The sequence below is a fragment of the Numida meleagris genome, chromosome 6, assembly GCF_002078875.1.
Source record: "Numida meleagris isolate 19003 breed g44 Domestic line chromosome 6, NumMel1.0, whole genome shotgun sequence".
Taxonomy (NCBI): Eukaryota; Metazoa; Chordata; class Aves; order Galliformes; family Numididae; genus Numida; species Numida meleagris.
The window spans coordinates 48,208,409-48,229,558 of record NC_034414.1 but is presented as its reverse complement, the minus strand read 5'-3'; the positions used below and the strand labels follow the sequence as shown (position 1 = coordinate 48,229,558).

The 21,150-nt window shown below is 39.4% G+C and overlaps 1 long non-coding RNA gene across 2 annotated transcripts; it reads right to left on the bottom strand.

Moving 5' to 3' along the window:
• On the bottom strand, positions 678–18,519 carry LOC110401976. Of its 2 annotated transcripts, none has more exons than XR_002440729.1 (3): positions 18,458–18,519; positions 11,630–11,679; positions 678–5,015 (listed from the first exon to the last, which is right to left on the bottom strand). It is a non-coding gene; the product is annotated as an uncharacterized LOC110401976 (long non-coding RNA). The 2 variants fall into 2 exon arrangements; XR_002440731.1 differs by having other exon boundaries at positions 678–4,927.

Here is a 21,150-nt window from a genome sequence, read left to right as displayed (position 1 = left end):
CTCGCTATGCATGTCTGCTGTGTTTGATCACAGCATAGATGATAGAGCAGTGGGCATTATAGACAGCCCAATATAAATCAGATTAGATAAATATTAATTGTTGTGTACTAACTGCATACTTTACTGGGGCGTGTTGATGTTTTCAGTCAAAGGCTCATGCCATTAGCGTGAACTTAATGATCAGTCACTTCCCTTTACACACTAGTAATGCTTTGACACTGAAAAACAAGACTGTGACACTGTACCATGACACTGCATTCCAGCAATACATGGGCTTTCTTCAGCTCTCCCAGAGCTGTGCCATGTCAGCTCTGCACACGGGGCACCCCAACCCACAGACCCACTGACAGTCTCCAGCCAGAACACAGTAAATGGGGAGGCTCGTTATTGTAGATGTAAAAATATCATTCCAGTAACAACACGGCAGCTGCATTTTGCACCATTCACACTTTGTAGCTGGACAGCATCCATCCATTCCTGGCTGTGGCAATTGTGCTCTTCATGGTGTAGAGAAACTTCAACTTTTTTGGATTCCTAGTAGCATCACCCGGGCACTTTCAAGCTTTTGCACTGGCCTTCTTAAAAAAGACAGAGATAGGACTTCCATTCTCCCACATCAAAAAGACTATTTATTAAAAAAATTGTTTCTACTCAGATTCAAGCATTTACCACAAAGTTAAATTGGGGTGCAAATTTCAAGTTAGCTGTTGTTAAAATAACACCAACTTGGACAATTTTGACATATTAAAAAACTTGCTAATAATAGAAAAATTCAAAGCAAAGGCATGTAGAAATGAAAAAGTCTGAGCAGACTGGTTAACATTTAGGTCAGTTAATATTAAAATGTCTTCAAATCAGTGCCTATGGAAAGTCTTTACTTTTACAAAGCTGAATTCTCCACTCAATTTAATATAGGAAGATTTTCTCATAATTAATACAAAGCAATAACAGGTTACTGTGGTATATTTGCATTGAGTTGTTTCTTTTATGAAGTAAGAGGCAAAATGTTTTGTGACTGAGCTGTAGCATCACTCACCACAATCAAATTATGCAGTAATGAGTGCATATGTCACACATTTATTCCAGTTTCGTACAGATTCATGCTTTGGGTCCACATTTTCTTCCATAAGAGCACAAGCTGCATTTAACTGAGGTGCATTGGTCCTAGGTGCCCACACTGGTCTGGGGTGTGTGTACAGCTGTGGCCAGCCATGCTAGCATCCGTGCGGCTGCCACTTGAGTACAGCAGCTTCCGCTTGTATGTATAAAGATGCAACACGCCACCACACTTCATTGCTGTGCTGAACTGCTCTAATATAGGCTATGGCAACGCCACATTGTGCTCAGCATTACTGCTGGTTGTTCTGTATTGTAGGCATGAATGTTAGCTGTGTGATTACTCTATAATATCACTGTGCTCCGCATTGCCCAGTTGTGCCAGGCATACACTCTGTGCTATGTATTATAATAATGTTGATATAATGCTGCAGTACCGGTGCAAGGCAGTGTCGGGGCCTCATGTACTGTGCTGCCAGGCTGGGCGATGGTAGCACAGAGTCTCCGTGCTTGCATTAGGGGGACGTGCAGAATTAATCTTATGTAATCTGCACTTTGTGGTTGGTTTGCATTAGTGCTGTGTGCTCTCCGCGGCTTGATTGTAGGGTATTAATGTCAAAATCCTCCATGATCTACTGCCGTGGGGTTGTGGTGTAGCCTCCGATACAATCATGGCTTGGTTTCTTAATAATGCAGAATTTTAAGAGGCAACAAAATGTATAGGAATTGTTCTATATTAAAAATGCAGCATAATTGTACAATTACAGTATTTGCATCATGCTAAACAGATTGGCTGGGTTATTTCAGATTCTTTAAAGTCGGGATGGCATCAGGCCTACAGTATTTCTAAACTGTTTTGCCCGTCTGCAGTTGTATAATGAAACACCACAAATTTTACCCAGCAATACTTGTGCTTTTCTAAGTGCTGCATTATGAGCATAAAATTACCAAACGTACTGAACACACTTACCAACACCAAACTAAAATCCCTTATCTCTCACCCACAAATTAAGTCTCCACAGATCCCTTTTTACAATGCTCAAGTAATAAATACATATACATTTATTTCTACAACCATTTTAAGAAATTAGAAGGAAACCCACACAGTAGTTTAGCAGTTAATTTACAACAGTACAGCCTCTTGAGTAAGTATGTAAAACAAACACACATCATTTATTTCCCTCATTTGAAATCCCTGCTCCCCGACACACAGACAGACAGACTCATACACACAGATCACTACAGCCCAAATTGGACATCAGAGAAGAAACTGGGACTTCTTTGCTATCATCCGTGATTGCCCTGAGGCTTGAGGAGTGGCCAATTTACAGCATGAATATAGTCTAGGGATATATGAATCATGAATCATGTTTGATGTATGGAAAGGCACAGTCATTCTGAAAGGCTGCAAATGCAGTCATCTGCTTTTTAAGTGAAAAAAACATGCTTGCAAAACAACAACAACAACAAAAACGGAGAGATGAAATACCTGGGAAATATTATTTAAAAGACACGATCTTGGCTTTTTTTTTTTTTAATTGGGTTGGAAGGGGTTACTTCATTATGCAGCAAATTAGAAAATTCATAATTTATCATTGCACCCAGTCGAAATGCCACCCAACTGAGTCGCACCCCTGTGAAAACCATCACATAGTAACAAACTGTCAAAGCCTGCTGCAGCCGACGGGCAAAATTAATATGCAAATGTATGCAAGAAATTAAAAAGCAGAATTACCCAGGCAAATGAGGTAGCTATACTTGAATTGTTAGAATTATGAATAATTACTGCGAATTTTCTGCTCCTAATATAACTTGTTTTTTGATAAACAAAGACTTAATTATCGAGATGCGCTGGAGAATTTCCGTGGCGCTCATTAATCTTGCAAAAAAAACAAGTCCCTGGTGCCCAAACCGTAATGAAGAGCGCGTGCCCTGAATCTTCAGAAAGATCAGAGGCACCAGGGTGCCAGGGCTGGAGAAAAAAAATGACAGTGCCAATGTCCCCTCCTGTACCCTGGAGTGTCATAACGTCTTCCACTAACTATCAAAGGGACTTATTTATGCCAGCAGCTGAGCTATAAGTCCAATTTACGATGCCTTAAGCAGTGGTGAAATGATCTGTTGATGTGCTATGGAAATGCCATCTTGCTGTAGCTCGATTTGGTCCCAGTGATACCAACACGATGAGGACCCTCCGCTCCTCTGCTAATGGATGCAGCATGACAGACCATAATACACAAGAGGGACAATCTTTTAGGACCAGTCTCAATGGTCCTCCATTAATCTTGGTTCTGCAGTGCTGTGGTGTCCATGGGAACAAGGGCATTATCATAAGCACTGGTTTTAAATGCTCCCATTAGGGACTGCAATACAGAGGAGAGATGCATGGGGTGAGGGGGTTAGGGAAGACAGTCCACTATTAGTTTACTCTTCTTTTTATGACCTGGATTCAAACCATAACGGGTGACTCAGAGAATTTTCTCTTCCTAAATAACATAAAGAAAACAACAAAGGAGGAAGCAGCTAAGTGTATAGTGTGCTGCTGCATGTTCGTCTTCTCTGTTTTTACAGCTAGAAAATCAGCTTGGCCCTGGTGGGCTGAGATAATTTACCATGAGAAAGCAAAGGGAAAATAACCCCAGGTACTCTCAGCACAGACCAAATCGAACCCGCTGTGAGCTTATTATTACTTAAAAACTGGCATCTAAGTGGAAATGACTGACTCTCTGTCATTATCCCTATTACCACCATGATAAACCCAGGCAGATGATAAGGCAAAATTACAAAACATCAGTTCTGGAGCTCGGAGGCTACTTCAGAAGCTCAAGGCAGACTGCGTTTTCAAATGCTTCCTTCTCTGCATTCAAGTTCCCAAATTTCCTGATGCCTTGACATAACCATTTAACTGCATAGGCAAATTGTCACCTTTTAAACCAGGGCATCTGTCATTTTCTTATACAAGGCTCTACCACTCAGTCATTCTCGCTCTTAATCCTCCAATTTCTCTATGTACACAGAGTGCCTACAGTACCATAATGTTCAGAATTTTACTTTCACAGCCTACATAACACTTAGAAAAGGGAAAGATGAGAAGACAACAACGTCATAAATGATGGAAAGTATACCGTTCCTGATCGCTGGGCTTTGGGTTTTTAAATCAGCAGGAGGAGCAGTTCACCTTGGGACAAACTTTCCCCTTCCTTACTGGCACTTTGGAGTGAGAAAAGGGGAGCAAATGGAAAGTATAACAACAGAATGGCCAGGATTGGAAGGGACATCTGCGTCCACCTAGTCCAACTCCTGCTTAAATAGGGACACTTAGATCAGCGTGACCAGAGCCATGTCCAAGCAGCTTCTGAACATCTCCAAGGAAGAGACTCCATTTCTCTGGGCAGCCTGTGCCAGCACTCCATCACTCACACAGTAAATAAGTGTTTCCTGACATTTAGATGGAACATCCTGTGTTTCATCACGTCTTGTCCTGGCACTGGCCACCACTGAAGAGAGATTGACTCTGCTCTCTTTGCACTCTCCCTTCAGGTATTATACACATTGATGAGTTTCCCTTGAGCGTCCTCTTCTCCAGGCTGAACGGTCCTAGCTCTCTCACCATCTCCTTGAATTGTTGGACTGTTTGGCCTGGAGAAGGTGAATTAGTTGCCTCACAGGGCCACCACAGCATCGGCCTACCACACAAGCAGACCTGTGCATGCCACTCCAGCAATGCTGCTTGCTTCCTCCCATTCTTTTCTTCCTTCTCCAAGATCTTCCGTCCTCCTCTTACTCAGAAGGGATGAGGCACCAGCCTATGCAGGGGGCCAACATGCACCAGTGTGGAGCCCCAGAAGTTCTTCTCTGAAGTGGCTTCTCCCTGGTACAGTAGAATTGGAAGGGACCCAGAAAGCAAAGTGTTGGTGAGGTTAGACTTTGCAAGGCTGATAATTCACTTCACCAGTTGCCTAGAAAAAATGGTTATTACAAAAAAAGCAGTAATTGGTAATTGTGTCCGACATGATTCCTTACCTCCCTGCTGCTCAGCAAGAAGGATGGCTGCTGAAGTTCTTACTGATGTAAACTTTCATTTTCCACATACAGATGGGCAAGTTACATGCAAAGTATAAGCTGTTATCCGAAAAACTTGTGTGCAGTGGTTTCACAGCCCTCATAATGACTGCTACTTGGGCTGAGTCATGCGCCTGTTCCTCTGATCCCATGGCCTGACAGCGCGGTGCCACCAAAGCAGCTGCCATCTCCATCTATTTCAGAGCATGAGATATGCAGAACTGTGCACTTGCTGACACTAAAACCTGTTTGTCAGTTAATGGCCACAGTGTCAGTCTGAACATTTTGTGGCAATGAAGCCTCAGGAGGGATGATCCTGATTATGGCATAAGCTTGTGAAAAATCATCCAAGAAACACAATTTCCTTCAAGAAAGGTTTCTCGTGTTACAAGAACACTTCAGTACAAATCACCGAGTCTTTCCTCCACCTCCTTCATGCGCATGCATTTAATCATTTATAGCAGAAGAAAATGATGAGGTTTGAAATTAAATTTATTTTTATCTTAGTGAAGAGTTGGGAAAACCCACACAAAAACTGCCGAGGGTGTTGGGAGATCCAATTTACCTGTCCAAGAGCTTAGGAAGCAGCTTCAGGAACGAAAAACAATTTGCACATAGCTGAGCACTTGTGACAACATGAAAAATCTCCCTCACTACACACTTTATCCAGATGTTGCAAAAGAATGGATCTGGAGCATGGAGAATGGGTTGGCCAGCAGCTACTAAGATGAGGAACAGAACAAATCCTACTTCAGACTCTCCCCAGGCCTTATACTTCACATTTGCAATTGCTTATTACTCTCAGACAGATTTTTCAGGACAGAAAATGGCATGAGAAAAGTCTTCAGTAATTCACTCAGTCACCTCACTACAAAATCTTCACCCTTTATTTGAGTTTTGAACCTCAGGCTGACTCTGTATCAGCCATCGGTTCAAAGGGGAAGAGATCCCCATGCGCAAGATGGAAGTAATTAACTGTGGCCAAAGACCGCATTGTTTAGATTTTTCCTGATCACTCTTCGCTCTTCGTTAACCAGATTCAGGATATAAGCATACCCTCTGTAAAAGGTCTGGGACACCAGTTGCAAAGACTAACACTAACCCTTCCAAATTCCCATAATTACCATACTGACACAGCACATCCAGAGACAGATCTTCAAATATATGTACGTGTGTCTATATTCATATATATATTTATGTATGAATGTATGGATATTACAGACAGAAATGAGTGCATAACTGAGGGTGGTCATGGGAGGTAGAAGAAGACTTCCAAAAATGCTAGTGCACTATATGCAAGTTCTTGCAATGGCACGTGTATGACAAATCAGAAGAGCTTCTGTTCTCTTCCCAGTAAGTGACATCATGAAAAATATAGAATTTAGGTCCAAATGGACAAGTCACTACTTGGTTCTGTGCAGCACCCAGCCTCTCTCAAAGAAATACAAATATTTTTAAACCAGGTCAGCATGCTGCCATGACAGAGGAGAATACACACCATGTGCACCTTTCTGACAAAACAGTTGTTCAGTTTGCTACAGAAACCCCAAAGGAGACTAACAATCTACTGTATTTATATAACAAATAGTTTTGAGGTAGAAGAGCTATGCTTCTAGTGTCAAATTGTCAGCTTGAAGGTCTGTACAGTGGTGAAAAGGGGAAAAAAACCACTTAGATTATTCCAAGTGACCCACATACCGCAAAACATCTGCTGACAACATGGTTGGCTTCCTGCCCAAGTTCAACTATGAGCTGTCTCCAGCTGATCATCTTTGCCCTCACTGTAATCAGAAGAGTCCACAGCAAGCAAAGGCGATAGTCAGGGACACATAAAGCAATTTGACCAGTTGAATAAGCACAATCTTACATAAATATGCACATGCACACATATAATTCTGACATAAGCCTGACCTTAAAAAAAAAAAAAAAAAACTGCTACCATCCAATATAAGTCTTTCTTAAGATTCTTTGGGTTAGAAATAAGAATAAGAACTCATTGGTGCTTAGCATGATCCTTTGTGTTTGCAAAATGCAGGTTGTTTAAAATTTTAGATCTTAGAGATCTAAACGCACAATATGATTAAACAAAGCACTGGAAACAAATAAAAAGCCCTAAGAAATAGCTTTTGTACTGCCTTCATCCATCACTGTAGTAAGTATAGTATTATCTTACTTATAGGGACAGAAACAGTATTTCTAGATGCACTTGTGTTCCATCCTTCTTTTTACATCTGAAGTGGTGTTGCCTCATCATGCAAACATGCTGATGCAACTTGACTGTTAACCTCCCCTCTCATTGTTTACGGTTATTACTTTTTTATTATTTCTATTCAAATCAGTAATTACTCCCAACTTCCAAGTTCTTGTGTTTTATTTGTTCTTGCCTTTAGGTATGCATTCTCCTCTTTAAATGCACCTGACTGCTTAGAACACAGCCATAATCATACCTGATATTGTTCAAATTAATAGCGACTCATTTGAGTTGTGGTTTTTTTGCACCTTGTATTACATATGTTACAAACCTTGCCCCATGATTCAGAAAGCTGTACAAGTCTCTCATTTTAGTAACCAACAAAGAGTACTTGTTATTCTGCTATACTCTTGTTAGTATCAGTAGATTATTTTTCTGCTCATAAAGGCCAAAGAATACTGTGATTCAAGGGTAGGAGAGGGTATTCACCCACTTGTCATTAGATTCTCTTCTGGGCCAACAGAAAGCCTTGAAGATTCACCTGAAATTCCTGAACAGACAGCTCCTGTACTTGGCTGAGGGCTTGTTACATACAAACTGTTTGGATGATTTAAAATACAAGTATATAGATATGTAGTAGGAAGATTTAACAGCAAGCGACAGAAAACATGATCCCTTAGGTGCCATAGCTAGAGGCTTAGTGACAGATGATGTTGCAAAATGGCTTCAAGATGGGATATTTATAAAACTGCTTCATGAGAATTTTACACTGCTAATCATGAGGCTTTAATAATAAGTCTTTCTCTATTAACTGAAGTCTAACTACCAGCTCACATTTTCAGACATTGTCTTTGTGAAACTCCTAATATTCTTTTTCCATTTCCAACCCTGACTTTGTATCTGACAGTTTCAGGATTGCCTTCGCCCTTCTGAATATACTAGACACAGCACCCCTCATTTGATTAATTCTAATAATTTTTAGTCATTATTACTTTTTAACATATATTGGTACTGCAGATTAAATATTATTTATAGCTTTAATTTGTGTCCTGTTTGGATTGTACAATCACAGGGCTAACTTAGCCATCATTATTATCATATTGTTTTATACTGCTCCTAAAATTAAAATCCATTCTTGTCTTTAAATGTTTTATTGTAGTTGTCTTTCTTGTTTTGCATTTCATAGTCCATGATTAATTCTGTTAGCCAAGTGCATATGGCCTGCTTGGCTATCATCCATTATCTTCATCGTTGCCGCCTCAAAATGAGCACTTTATTATTACCTTTTTCATCTTTCCAATTACCAGATGTGCTTTTGCATTCCCATACTTTTCCTACTAGGCTGAGATCTACATTTAGAGTAAAAGTCCCAGCTCATTAGTCACTGAAGACAAAGTGAATTTTCCCTGGTTAAACACAGAAAATCTGAAGGTCAGTTCCAGTATTAGAGAAGTGGTCCGTTTCTGAGAAACATAATCAAGAATGGCTGTATTCTCCTCTAGAAGAAAAGCTTCAGGTTTTCTCAAAAGATGGTAGTTCAGTAGAGGATAAGAGGAAAATTCCCTCAACAAATCCTGTAGCTACATTTGAGTCAAATGTCCTTCTGAGTCTTAGAAATCTTACCTAAGGGAGGTAAGGGCAAACCACAGCTATCCTGTAACTTATTTCTTGGAATGGCATCCAAAAAGGAAAAAGAAAAAACAAAAGACTGAAAACAGTTGTGTTAAACATCCACATACGGCGGGCAGTGTCTCTCACTGTGAAAAGCCTTTTTCAGAAATTCCATCCTAATTTTTCAGGTTCAGGTGATGTAGTGTCGTTCAGTGTGCCAACACCCCGACACTTCTCCGACTGAATTCAAACTCCTAACCATGCAATGTTCACTTAGCCCCAAGGTGAAAAACCTTGCCAAAATAAGGAAAATATCTTTTTCTCCTTCATTTCATTCTTATACTTTTAAAGAAAATCACCTATACTTATCTGTCCCCAACACCTCAGTTCACTCCAGTATTATTTCTCAAATTGTTTTCACATGGCTATTAATTTTGTTGGCTAGTAATTTTACAGTCCCATTATTGAGCATTAAAAAAAAAGTATCATAAAGCCACAAATTCTTCTTATGACTGATATTTCTAAATGCCCATGACTTCTTTCTATATCCTAATAAAGGTTCTTTGATTTAAAAAGAAGTAAGGGAATCTCCACTCCCTCTTTCTCTAAAATCTTTGTACCTTATATCTGTTTTGAGGCAAGAACCTACTTCTTGCCCCACAAAGCAATGATGGAGCCAGGCCTGTGCATAGCCTGGGGATACATAAGGGAAATGTTATATGATAAGTAAGGGAAGAAGCTGGCAGACAGAAACATGCTAGCTTCTGTCTTCTGACCTAAGTGTGCTGCTTTGGGCATTTTAGAAAAATCTGTTAATAATCACCGTGAAGGAGGAAGCAAATATTACAGCAGGAAAAAAAGAAAAAACATTAAAGGGGTGGCAGGATGTAGACTGAAATATTTAGGAGTGACTAGGGTGACAAGCTTGCAACCTCCCACAATACTGTGGTTTTCAAGGGACAAATACCTATTTTCTAAGGCCTGGTAATCAGAAATGGCAAGCAGAGCACCAAAAGTGGAGGTCCTCTGCATCACGAGTTACCTTTGAAACTCAGATAGTCCAGGAGAGGTCTGAAGACTGAGGAAGCACTGTCATTTACAGGACAAGTTCCTGTAATGCTTTGGCACTTAAGCAAGGCTTTTCAAAGTATTTTTTGGAACTGAATTGTGGAAGTGACACTTCGTAATTAGCCCTTCTTGTGCTGACCACAGCCTCTGAAAAACAAGTTCTTTTAAATTGTCCTTTTGTGAATATCTCAGAATTGAAACTCCCTTCTTCCCATAAAGAAAAAACTTTGCTCCTTTGACAAATTCTTGCCCTTGATCTCCCTAGATCTGATGTTTATACTTTTATGCCTCTCTATAGCCTCTTACTCCAGGCATACTGACATTTACTTCAACAGAGCTCTGCCCCAGTGTTGTGCTGTTCTGACATATCCAGACTTGGTTCTTCTGTGCCTGCAGAAGTAAAAGATGTCCCGTATGTATCAAGATGACAGAGCAATGTGTTGAGAACTTTTACATACAAAGTGTCTTAAGATAACAGATCAAAAGAGATTGTGGAAGTGATAAATGTCACTTATACACTGGCAGATTAATATCATGGCAATATCTGGTTTTTCATCTAAACACCAGCAGGAAAAATCTGAGAAGTCTGGGACAGTATGGCATGGATACTTCTCTCATTTGGGCTGATATTTGCTTGATCTGTTCATCTTAATAAGTTTGCTCTGAGCAGAAGAGCAACTGCATCTTGCCTCCTGGCAAAAGATACACAGAATACCTTTCTGATCTTAGTGAATAGTGCGCATTCTTTTGCAGGAATTCAGGAACTTTCTATTGCTTAAATATCCTTTTTTTTTCCTTTTCTTTTCTTTTTTCTTTTTTTTTTGTAATGCAGTTGTATTATCAATGGCAGACTGTCTTTGGTAGTCCTTTGTTCTGAAGTTTTAGTAACAAAGTGTCTGGATACAAAACTTTGTCATATTATGTTTTGAAGGTTTTGTAGCAGTAGAAAGTGGTGTGCGTCTATGAGCATTTATAATAGAGAAAAGCTAAGTGATAAAGTGCACCTTTAACATAATGACAGTAATTCAGTCTCAGACAGTGAATGCCATTATACTCTCTTTTAAAGACTAAAATCAGTCAATTGAAATGACAATTATGATAATCCTCATGTAATGAAGATTATTTTGAAACAAAAATCTTTTTTGGTGTATATGCCTGTTAATGTGTATGTATTTACTGTACCTAAGTACATTCTTGCCATTCTGCTTGGCTGGAAATTCAATACAAATATACAAGTATTTCTCCCCATTCTGCTCATTTCAATTGTTACTTGTGGTAAATTAATTTCCACGCAAAAAAAAAGGCTAAAAAATCTTCCCTAAAAACAAGCCATATATAAGTTTTTGCAAAGTACTCAGAGCATACAGCTTGAAGAACTGGGTAGCCTTATAAAAGTAGTTCATTTGGGAAGCATGTGTGACATGATAAATCCTCTCCAGAGCATTCCATGCATTTACCCTGGGTTTTGTCATAACTTTCTAAAGGGAGATGCAGTGAGCTTCAAACAAGCCACCTGGATAGCTCACAGTGAGAGATCACTCTAGAAAACATTATTCTAACTGGGAGTCAGTTTGTGATGGGTGGCCTGTCACAGTTACCTGTGCTGAAAGAGAAATATACCAAACATCTGATTTTACTTACCTTGGCTAACATTTTCAGATATGTCCAAGGGAGCATCTAGGCACACAATCCTACGGGAATACAACCAAAGTTGTAATTTTTCCTGGGTTCCTTTGAAAAAATTGTTCTGTTCTAACAACTCAAGGCACTCACACTGTACAGACAGGTAAAATGTCGCAAAACCACAAGGACATACAAATATGGGGAAAAGGGAAATTTGTTGGGGCAAAAGGGAAGATAAAGCAGGTAATAAGTACAAGATAACCACAGGCAGCTTGCCTCCACGGTCTGACATGAATGTTGCGTAAAGCTTCTACTCTATGAAGCAATCCTGACATGAAATGCAGTAAAGATTACTATCACAACTACAAAATGCATTGGAGAGCTATAAGAACACTTCTGTGTAACAAGAAAGGTGCTTCAAACGGTAGCTGTGCATTTTGCATATTACTGGCTGCTTCAGTTGTTTCAGGTTTAAAATTGTCTTAATGATACTCCCCACACATTTCTGCAAAATGCTTTTTAGTAAAATTGATACATAAATATTGCCAAATGCTTCTCATTCATGTTTTTGTACCTTCTACCTCTTTGTTGATTTCAAGGTAGAGAACTAATGAAAATCCCCCAGGGATTCCCTTAAGCCAGGTGGTAGTTTACCTGCAATGTTTAGCAGTTATTTAGGATGCATTCCTTCTTTGTTGAGGGATGGTAATTAGAAACAGGTGAATTTATATTTATTTTGCTTGCAGAGCTTTATTAATGTGAACTACACTAGAAGCGGGTGGATTTCAGATGGTTATTTCTTCTTAGACCTGACCTAGTTCAAATAATTTGCCATTCAAAAGATGCAGAACTTAGATCTTTGCAGGAAGTTGTTACTATTCACAGTGAACAGTGTCCTAAAAGGGTTGCTGTATGCAGTCAAATACACTGGCACAGTAGGGAAATGTGATCTTTTCTAAGGCTATTATTCTAATCATTTCATCTAGTCCCTTGTCCAAACATATTATGCACTGGTACAAAGTTAATTTAATTTTTTTAATTCCTGCAACTGTACAATAAACACCATGACAAAGCAGGGTGTCAAAGATGTGCTTTTAGGAAGTCCTTCATTGCCTGTTAATTGTACAAAGCAATTGTGTCAGTGGTCTGAATGACATCGCTCTGCTGATCATTTTGTGGAGATGTTTAAAAGCTGGAAGGCCAAATGCAGTGGAATTCACTTTCAGTGTCTTATTACTGAGAACAGTTTCACATGTACACATTTCAGTCATGAAGAGCTGATTGTGCCCTACCATGCATTCTTGTTCCTTGAGTTTTTAAGCTCTCCGGGCCCCGATCCTGTCAGCAAACTTCCTCACGACTCTGTGAGTCTCCTGTACAGAGAGCCTAATGCAGCAGAGAGGACTTCACCTGGAAAACTTGCCAGGGTGCCTTCTTGGGCAGCACAAGGCCCCAGCGCTCGCTAATTAATTGGTGAGTAGATTTTAAAAGCGGTGCCTAAATCTTACAGGCCAAACACAGCCCTTGCCTTACAATCAGTGATCGCATAGGAGATTTCAGCTCTGCTGTTCTTTTCCTCCCTCCATTGTTCAAGTGGAAAAGGAACGAAGTACGTCTCTTTTTGCCACTCCAGAAAGCTGCATTGTACCTGAAACCTGACATGAGAGAACCACAGGAGCAGACTGAATCACTTCTCCTTTTCTGTCCTCAGCTCATGACTAATACTAATGCTGAGACAGAAGTGTGCTGAGCACTTCAGTGGGAGTTAGGCACTAAAAGCCATCCAGGCCCGTGTACTTCACCAACATTTTGTCTTCAAGGTTCCACAAAAACATTAATAAATCCTCACAAAATTCCTGGGAGGTATCCCTACCCATTTTGTCCTGAAGGGAAACTGAGGGAGATAATTAGAGCCTTGTAATGAAGTAACACTTGATGACCTGGAGCCCAATCTGCTATCTGGGTCAATAGGCAGATTATGTCCTTGGACTAATTGTAGGTGCCTAATTGTATTAACACACAAAAGCAGCAATTCATGGCATGGCAAAGAAGCTGCCATCCCCAGCAGTCCTTCCCTCTGGGTGAGGTACATCACCTCAGGGCTCTGATTCACCATCCCTGACAGATTTAGTGGTGGAAATTAAAGCAAGTACTGCCTCTACAGCTGCCTTGATAGGTGTCACAGATGAATCCAAACACCCCTCCTCAGAAATGAGACAGCAAATATTCTTCCTTATTAAGGAAAAAATACAGCATTGCATGTTCTTATCTTCAAAAAATATTGTAAGCCCAGAACTGAAAGTGGAGACTATCATACCTTCAGCATATGCAAGAAGATAGTGTGAGTCACTGCCCACTTCTGCCTCGGTTTCTCTATTTATATTTGCTACTGATAAAGTATTGCCCCTATTTCACGTATTTAAGCTTTGTCGCCTTCAACATTATGAAGAAATTGTTAGAACAGGACTCTAATGAGCAAGTAAAGGGAGCTAACTGCTCAATTCCATCCCAAGACGGTGGACTGAACACCAGCTGATCACACAGAGCTGCTTTGAAATTCCAGCCTTGAAGTCAGTAATTTAAAAATTCTTTTTTTTTTTTTTAAAAAAAAAAAGAAGCATCACTGTCTTGCTTAAGACTTACTAGTGTTCTAGCCTGTCTAAATGATTTCAACTGAAATAATTGGATTGCACCTTAGGGATTCGGTCAGAGCTGGTTTCTTTGCTGATATTTTTGCCAAAAAAAAATTCAGTTTCTCAATGGAAAAGCTCAAACAGTTCCATGCAAATGCAGGAAAATTTAAATTTTAAGCAAAAGAGAACGCTCTGAAATCAAATTCTGCAGAAATGTGTGTTTTGATTTTTTCATCCATTGTATTGTGTGTAGACTTCAGCAACTGCCTGAAATACTAAAATTCACCAAACAATTCTTATCAAAAACTAACTGCACTAGTGTTCCATTATTATAGACCTAATGTTGGAAAAAAAATATTTTCAGCCTCAAGTGTTTGGGATTTATTTTCCTAAATATTTTTCCCCTCTCCTCCGTATTACTGCTGCCTGAGAAGCTGATGCATATTTTACTGACTTTGAAACAACATTTAGGGACACTCCAAAGGAAAAAAGAACACTCAGATGATACTACCTGTCTCACATGTTGAAATTCAAAGCAATTGCATTTCATCAGAAATACATGACGATTTCTCCCCCTCTATTACAGTCAATTCTAAGTATAAAAATTCTGTATGAAAATTTAGACAAGCGCTACATTCTGTAGTCCTGAGATTTCACAGAGTAACATGATGAATTTCAGAAGCATCAGCATAAACATGAGTGCAGATTGCTGGGGTTTGTATGCAGCTATACCCATCCTTCAAACTTTTTTTTAACCTACCTTGTGGCTAATGACCTCAGGTGGGAATATGAGAGTATTGCATTTAAAAAGCAGGAAACTTGCAGACAGAGCGAACTGTAGGCTTTTCACTCTTCTATATGCTCTGAAGAGACTTAATCAGAACATTTTCAATATGTTTTCTCTAGAGTTGGACTCAGCAAAACAACAATTGCTTTTTGATTTTTGATTTTTTGTTGCAGGAGTCTGACAAAAGCAAAATAGTGTGTTGGGCACAACATTCTAAAACTCTACAGAAACACAGAGCACTCTGTGATTGATTTCTGCTCTTAAAGGTAGGGCTCTGCTTTGTTGTTCAGCTTGACACCACAGCTCTCAAGGAGATGACCACAGCCCGCTCCTCATGCACTGCTCTAACAGCATCTGTCATCCAAGTGGCTGGTGAGCACATCTGACGTAGGGGACACCAGAGCCTGTAAGGATACCAGCTCCCACCTGTAGACTAAAGGCCAGTATGTATTAATGACCAACTTCACCTGCTTTTCTTTTGCTAAACTCTACCTAGACAAGAAACTGTGGTTTTCAGATTGCTGTGAGACTAGCTGGCTTTTAAGCATTGGGAAATAACTCCCTAGCTGAGAACCACCATTAAAGACAGCAAATTGATATTGTATTAAAAATAGTAGTAAAAGCCACTTACATAATTTTGCATTTTCATACACTTAAAGAATGTAAATTTATTGAAAAAAAAAAAACAGTCCACTTCCATCTAGCAGACTAAGCCAATATTAATGATGTATTTTACAATGTATGATCTTTGCCATGTGCTGTATAGGTATCAAAAAAATCAGTGCAACTAAATTGACAAGTTTGTCAATGACTGAAACATCCTTTTTACTGTTACTTCACTAAACTGAATTCCACAGCATCACATTAACATCCCACTCCAAAGGTTTTTGTAGCAGGAAAACAACTAGCCTATATCTGGGAGCATTCAGGGAAAAGGGTGTATTATTAGCAAAGACAGGAGAAGGCATTCATATGTAGCTACAAACAATTTACTAAGTTAATTGCAAAGACTTTTTGAAGTTATCAAGGCTAAAATTTCCAAAATAGGAGGGTCCTGCTGGACCCTCAGTTGGACTCTCAGGAAAACGTAGGTCTATGGCTTTCCAGAAAATCTGTGTCTGTCTCACACAGAATTATATCATTTAACCAGATGGAGGCCATAAGACCCAGTAACTTATTTAGCAATTAACAAGCACACTGGCTAAACTACATAGCTGTCTCTCATCAAACTCAGAGAATACAAAAGTCAAGAACAAAACTTAGGATCACAGAAGAAAGGCTTTTGTAGATTCTGAATACAAACTCTTTGAGATGCTCAATTTAACATTACACAGGCTTAACGTGAACTTTGAGGGACTGGGCTGCGTTAGGAAATTCTTTCTCAAACAGGTGAAAGGGATCAGGACTTGCAGCTGTGATACGCAGCTATCTTATCTTCTTTCTAGCCTTGTTTTCAGAGGAGCTGGTGAATTCCATTAGAAAGATCCTTTGGTTTTGATTGTTTTCCTGTATATATTCCAGAGAACAAGGAGAATGATTTTTTCAGAGTAAATATTTTGTTATTTGCTGTTATGTTTCTGCAGCTGAAATCAAGCAGCTGGATCAAAGAGATCCTCTGGGACAGGTGCTAAGGACCATGTTTTTCACCTTGGTCTTTTGGGCTCTGTCCTTAATTGGAGCTTAGTGTCCCATTAATGATTGCGCCTCTTGGGATTTATGTGACCATTTCAGAATTGTAGTTTTCACCTAACGGACTAATGAACAACAAGGAGTCCTTGTAGCCATATCCCTAAGGCGCCCCTATTAAATATATGGCACTTCTCAATTAACCTGATGTTTAAAAACCACACTAGCTCTAAAGGCTATCTGCTTAAGAAAGTCCCTGGTCTAAACCAACACAATTTAATTGTCCTCTAATGCAATTCCATTCATATGCAAGGACCAGCTTGCACGTGACGCTAATAGTAGACTTTATGCTCTGCTGTGACCAGGCTAACAGATTTCTGTACCCTAAGTATTAGTTTCAAGGTATTACAATCAAGATTAATTTCAGCATGCTCTCTCAGAGTTCACAATACCTGTAATTTTATAGAGTAAGCAAGTATGCAATGAGTTCCTATGAAGTTTAAGCCACTGCAGGAGTAATATATCACAGCTCTTTCTGTTAGATCAGGAGGTGGATATGAAAAAAAAAAAAACCAAAAAAAAAAAACCAGATGATAAACTCAGTAATCTCAGCAGTAGTGTGGAAGAACAGTGTTGACACATTTCCATGCTCAGGAAAGTGAATTCCACCACCTTCCTGAAACACCTGTGAGAAATCTTAAAAAAGACTAATTATTTAACCACAAAGATACACACAGAACTATCCTGCAAGTCAACTTGTCAACATAAAATTAAGTTTCAAGTATAGAAACTCATCCATGTTCTTGTTTTTATAAGCTCAAAGAAGACATTTCCATAATTTCCTAAAATACTTGCTGTAACTTCAGTTTCAAAAGGGCTAGTGACATAGCCACAAATAACTTTATTTATCTGCTGATCCTCTGAATTTCTGGGAGCGAGCAGAGAAAAAACACATAAGGTTTACATAGGACCAAATAAAATGGCTCTGCAACAGGAATATGTATTTGCATGGGTCTAAGAATATAGAATTAAAAGCTTTCCAGTGTTGCTTACTTAGATGTAGGAGTTTTCAGTTCCTAGCCTGCAAGGCCTTCCTTGCTGGTCAGTTCTCTGGGCTACCCATTTCAACTGATAAACATATTAATGGGAAGAAAAATTGGGTTCCCTGCAAATTAAATAAATAAATAAAAATAAAGCCCACAACACAGAACAGAGCCATCTTTGCAAAGTCCTGGGAATTAAAATACAAAGCAAAACTAAAGACACAGAAGGAAACAACACGGTGTCCATGCTTCACCCCCAACCCCATAATTCACCAGCACAAGTGATTTTCCTTTTAGTCTATCACTGACAAGCTTCCTCTGAGCTTCATTTCAAAGATCAAAGCAAAAATTTTAAAACTGATAAAGCTTTAGAAAAAAAAAAAACAAGAAGATAGCTCTGAAGTCCATCCTGTGGAAAAAAAAATTAGAGAAGTTTAAATTGGAGGTTTTTATCAAAAGAAAAACAGTTTCCAGGTATGTACTCTGTCAAGGGAGAAATCAACCTAGTGGCCAGGACACTGTAATAAGTCTCTGGAGATCCCAGTGCAGAACTGTAGATTTCTCATATGAGCCTGATGCCAGAAAACAGCAGCTCCTATATGAGTATGATTTCCTAAAAAATCTAAATTCAGCTCTTGCTAGTAAACTATAAATTGAAGATGTGCACTATGAAAAGCAAGTATTGAGAAAGGAACAGAAATGACAATAATTTTGAGCTGTGATCTGAATTTCTGTTAACAGATTAAACTTCACTCACCTTAGTAATTCCTTTCAAATGGATGGTCTTGGAGCTCTGTTTCATCACCCCAGAGCTTTTACATATGACAAGGATAATGTGAGGTCCTCCCCTGTAAATAAGGTCCAGCTGAGCGCAGAGAGATGTAATTGGTCCTAGAGAGGGAAAGACCTAGTCTGACTATAGACAACTGGAAGTTCCTCATCACTGATGGATGGAAATGGCCTCAAATGCAAAGGGGAATCCAAGTAAAGGTCATCAGAAGAATTCCTAGGATATCTCCAGGATCTCAAGAATGTTTTTGTTAGGTGCCTAAACTGATCTTTGAGTCAATCTCCAAAAATTGGAACATCACAAATATCCAGGAAATAAAAAAGAGGGGAAGGCATGTGGGATCATTGATGAGTTCTCTCTGGAGAGCTTTGGAGAATGGGGCAGTGCAATTCTGTTGTGCTCTCACTGCATTTCCCTCCACTGCCCTTTTTTTTCCCCTTCTTTCCTCTGCTACAGCTCCTCTGACATTTTTTATCTGTTCACACCTTACTGATTCAATTCATCAACCTGACAGGAAGATATCTACTTGTTTTTGCTGAAAAGTTTTCTATTTTTCTGATGTTCTACTTATTGAATCTCCTTTCTATATGATCAAACGAAGAGGTCAACACAAGGTGAACAGCAGAGGCATATGAGCAGGAGGAGGGAACAGACCTCCAACTATCAACCATAGCAAACTATGAGTCTAGCCAACAGCCTAACAGCTCACTCCTGTCAAAACGAGGTGGGAGTACTCCCTTCCTGCTCCTCCCCACCAGCTCTTCCTTCCTTCTGCCTTGTCCCAGCTGCAGTTTCTGCTGGGGACCCCTCTCTTGGGTTAGTGGCTCTGATGTCAGTATGTCTTAATTATAATTCAACAGAGAAATATCTGATTTCCTTTCCCTTTCCTTTTTCTCTTTTCCTGGTCTAGTTCCCATGGATAAGTGAGTTGAAATGACTAATTGAAGCAATCAACAAGAGCCAGACCGGTTCAATGACGGATGTATGGAGCTAGGACTGGCTAAAAGTTAGGACAGTTAAGCTCCACTCCTTGACAGTGAAGGTTGGCTCAGATGGTCCTGGAAAAATGCCGTGGTACACAGAAAAATGAAATGGCTCCAAGTTAATTCCAGAGAACATTTTGGTGATGTGATCTTGTGCTCCACAAAAGAAGAAGGTCCTACTGAGCCAACTAAATTGCTGAACCAACAGGAAACAAACCACGGCAATTAAAATGAAGAATTTTACAGACTTAAACAGATGAATGGGCCAACAAAGTATCCAATAATTGCCAAGTTTTTCAAAGGGAGAGGACCAGAGTGCAAAGCTCAGCATAAGAACAGGTGACAAAAAAGGCAAAAGTTGTTGGTTATGGTTTACAACTTTACCTGGTTTACAATTGCTGCTTTGTGCGTCCACTCATCTCTTATGCCTGCAGCTATTTCAGTGCATTTCCATTAACTTCTCTGAGAGCTAGCTAACATTGTTCATGTCTTACAGAATTGAGACACAGAGAGTTGAAACAATTCACACTAAGTCCCAGAGAAAATTAGGGGAGAGCTTAGAATCTGACCCTAAGATTTAACAAGTTCTCTGGTGTTACAAAGGACAAGTTGTTCCCTGTTCTGAAGACCCCAGTGAAGGCTGTGTGCAAAGGACACAAATAATAGAAATCACATGAAAAAGCTATCCTTATCAAACTCGCCACAGAAGCCTTGATTATTCAGTTTATACAGTCTTGCCTCAAGTGTTTTATTATTAAACAAAATTTGTATTGTCAAAGATTTTAAATAAAGAAACTTCAGTAAGTACATTGAGAAAGCTGCAAATGCACTTAGAGCAGAAAGCTGCCTTTATCATTATAATAATAGCACGAGACCTTAAAAAAAAAAAAAATCGAGTGTACAAATTATCCGACATTCATTTCGTGACATCCTGACAGCTATGTTAGTCCTGTTAAAAATATCCAGGAGGACGCACTTTGCAGATGGTACTTCATAATCCTCTCACTTAAAAACAGTCATTCTCTACCTCAGCTAGAGCACAGCTTGATGAAGGCCATAGGACACTTGGTTCAGCCAGTCAAAGCTGCTTGATGAGGGTGCCTTTAGATGGTTAGTAACTTACTCATTCATTTATTTTACGCAGGAAAATTTGATGAAACTCGGAGAAAAAAAAGCATACCCTTGCATCTCCTTTGCAACTAAGCGAATCTGTGGCCAGAATTCAGAATGCAGTTCAAATAATGCCTGCCTCTCTGAGAACTGCAAGTGTGAAAAATAGGTTAAAATGCTCTAGACTTTCACCTCTGGAAACATGACCTCAAACCTGGTTTCCTATAGGTTATCAGCAAAGTGATTGACTATTCTTCAGTGCCACAAAGCCAATAAATTAGTGAGCAACCTGATAGGATTGATTGTCAGAAAATGTTCAGGAACAGAATATCCTGCCTGGGATGAGGTGTCTAACCAGAACCCTACAAGTAACCTTCAGGAACACTCAACCTCTCAGCCCACCCCTCTCTCATCCCCATTCTGCTTTGCAGCAGAAAAACACATTTGCCTAGAATATTATACAGAAGAATATTTTAAAATAATACCAAGCAGAGAAATATAATTTTCTTAGCAAACAAGATGTCAACCCGACAGTACAAATGTCATATTTACATTCATCTTATTAAG